We start from the raw sequence: 3368 nt of genomic DNA on the forward strand, positions 1-3368 counted from the left end.
TCAAGCAGTATATTGCTCCCTCCTACGTATGTCTCGCGAAGAGACCATGAGGATAAAATCAGAGAGATTAGAGCCCACACAGAGGCATACCGACAATCCTTCTTTCCACGAACAATACGAGACTGGAATAGAAGGGAGAACCGATAGAAGTACTCAAGGTACCCTCCGCCACACACCGTCAGGTGGCTTGCGGAGTATGGATGTAGATGTAGACGCGAAGAGTCTGTTGAGTCGCTGAGTGTAGTGCAGAGTGTCCGACACGTAGCAGACTATCACCGACTCACATTGCCACTGAAGTTCAGTCCAGTTCAGTTCAAATGGTTCAAATGGCTCTGAGCACTATGGGACTCAACTTCTGAGGTCATTAGTCCCTTAGAACTTAGAACTAGTTAAACCTAACTAACCTAAGGACAGCACACACATCCATGCCCGAGGCAGGATTCGAACCTGCGACCGTAGCGGTCTCGCGGTTCCAGACTGCAGCGCCTAGAACCGCACGGCCACTTCGGCCGGCTCCAGTTCAGTTCAGCAGGGGAGGGAAACACAGGGCGACGGCAACTTACAGGACGAGAATTTTTCACGTGAGTATAGGTAAGTCTGTGACTCCATAGTTTCCTCAGCGAATACGTGCCTGCTCCTATTGCACAAACTGCAGCTCTTCCGCATCTATGGCTCTTCCGCATCTGCGGCTCTTCCACATCTGCGATTCACAAGCCTGCACAATTAAACATCGGCCACTTTACATGTCAATGGTTCGACACATCAGTCTGGGACTACTCTCTGTGACTCCCATGTGTGTGGGGCAGTACATCTGGAAGTCTCTACAGTATTTGCTGAAAATATTGTGACTCACGTATCTAGCACTGCACATCTAATCCTCTTACGTGTCTGTTTTCTACGCGTCCGGGAGTCAAATCGTCGAGGCCTCTACGCTGAGATCTGAGAATCTCCACCAGCAGTTCACTCTCCGCGAGTCTACACCGCGTGTCCAGGAATCTAAACTGCACCAATCTACATTACGCAGGCTACGCTACAGGTCCAAGATGCTACATTTTCTGCCCTATCGGCAACGCACAGTCCCGTCAGGATTAACCCTCGAAGACCAGCGAACGGTCTAACATGGCGACGCATGGTCTATAAATGTCAACGCAAAGTCTCCAGCGAATACTCACAAAGAAACACTGGTGCTGTATATGTAGGCAGACGTCATTACCTGTGCAGTGTTCTTCTCCTGGCCAGAGGATCATGAGGGTCAACAGAAGCGTCCGATCTTACCCGTCGGCTTTGACCCGTGACGTAAGCGTGTTGTGGTGTGTGACGTCATTACGGCGCGGAGTTTGATTTGCGATTGTGGCGTGTTTGTAGATGTCTTGTTTTTGTTTGTCGTGCTCTCTGGTGGTGTGTTCATGGTTTTCGTTTGTTTCGTTTGTTTCGTGTGGTGGGGTCAGTTTTCTGTTGCTCAGGTGTTGGATTTGAAGCGGAATTTCTATTAGTGAGTTAATGGTTAATTTAATGCTCATTGCTGTACGTCGGGTGAGTTTGTTATTGAGTGTATTTGGTTGTGGTTCGGTTGATCTGTAGCGTAGCCCTGAATACGAGGTTAGGTTGGGAGTTTTTTTTTGGAATGCGGCCGCGGCAGCGGCCGCCTATGATTCGAAAATATTGATTTGACACTAATGAACATGTATACGTAATATGAAGCAATTTGATGAACATATTGATCTGTAGCGTAGCCCACTTGAGGTTAGGTTGGGAGTTTTTTTTTTTGGAATTGATTTGACACTAATGAACATGTATACGTAATATGAAGCAATTTGATGAACATATTGATCTGTAGCGTAGCCCACTTGAGGTTAGGTTGGGAGTTTTTTTTTTGGAATGCGGCCGCGGCAGCGGCCGCCTATGATTCGAAAATATTGATTTGACACTAATGAAGCCTGTGGGGGGATGGGGGGGCACTGCAGACTCCCCCCACCGCATAACGACACATGATGATCAAATTTTGAAAAAAAATGAAAAAATTTTTCCGTACCTGCTAAACTGCATAAGTGCCGATGTATGTAGGTGTAAGGGAAGCTTTCGTTTCTTAGTTTTCTATTGGGGGATGTGATCGGTAGGTTCTGTTGAGCTATATAGGTTAAGGGAAGTGTCCGATTATGGATAGGAATGTGTTTTTTGGTATTTGGTCAGTTTTGTGATGTTGATTTATTTCGTTGTTTTGCGTGGTTTTGAATGGCGGTCGGTGGCTACATTTCTGTATATTTAGTTTCTCCGCACCCAAAAACCCCTAATTTCCCACGCTTGTCCCGTTACAGTCATTAGGCTTTTTGTGAAACTTGTGTATTTCAGTGTTTACAATACGTATGCGATGTTTTTATATCCGCCATATTGGAATTGTTTATAGTCGTTTCCGCGGTATTTGTGACGTCATGGGTCAAAGCCGACGGGTAAGATCGGACGCTTCTGTATTTCCGATCATGAAAGCTGATAGACAGACGATGTAGGCTCGTGGATGTTTAGCCCAGGCACGTGAATACATAGAATAGACTCACGAACGCTCAGTGTAGAGTCGCGGATGCGTAGACTCGTGGATGCGTAGCATAGAATCGCAGATCGCCGACTTCTGGAAAAGACTGTCAGACGTGCCGCGTGAAGTCCCCGACGACTTGATTCACAGATGTGTAGCATACAGAACCGTAGAGAGCAATACATGGGAAGTCCTAAATACCTGTGTCACACCACTGTAAGCACAAATGTAAAGTGTCTCAGACATATAGGAGACACAGATTACTAGTCCCAGAGATATGCGTTGAACCACAGACGTGTGACATCGCCAATGTGTGGTCGTCCATGCGTGTGAGTTGCAGATGTGAAGAGCCACAAATGTGAAGGGCCGCAGATATAAAGAGTCGCAGACGCGTACACGCCCACGAAACTGTCGAGTCATAGACTTGGCTCCATTTAGGTGAAAACTAACGGTTGCCGTCACTGAGTGTCGCCCTCTCCTGCTGCTGAACTGAACTGAATTTCAGGGCAGAGCGTCTCTTTTATATAGTCTCTGCAGCTCGTTGAGATACCGTTTCCGCGGAAACCGGGTGCGGTATTGTTGCTTCGCCACCATAAAGTTGTAACAAAGGGTGCTGTGGCAACGCATTTTATACATCGTAGCGCCTACCGCATCGGCATCCCACTTCACGTCCAACCAACACGGAATGCTTGCATCACAGGGCGTATATTCACCAGGAAAATCTACGTTGTCTGTGTTGTCAACACAAATATTTACCGGCGGCCACAACACCAGGTGTCCGCCAACGGCCGCCATGGACCGCTACCCATTTGAGGAGCCTGCAGAACAGCTTCACCAGAGG

This window comes from Schistocerca cancellata, chromosome 2, assembly GCF_023864275.1.
Source record: "Schistocerca cancellata isolate TAMUIC-IGC-003103 chromosome 2, iqSchCanc2.1, whole genome shotgun sequence".
In the NCBI taxonomy this organism is placed as follows: Eukaryota; Metazoa; Arthropoda; class Insecta; order Orthoptera; family Acrididae; genus Schistocerca; species Schistocerca cancellata.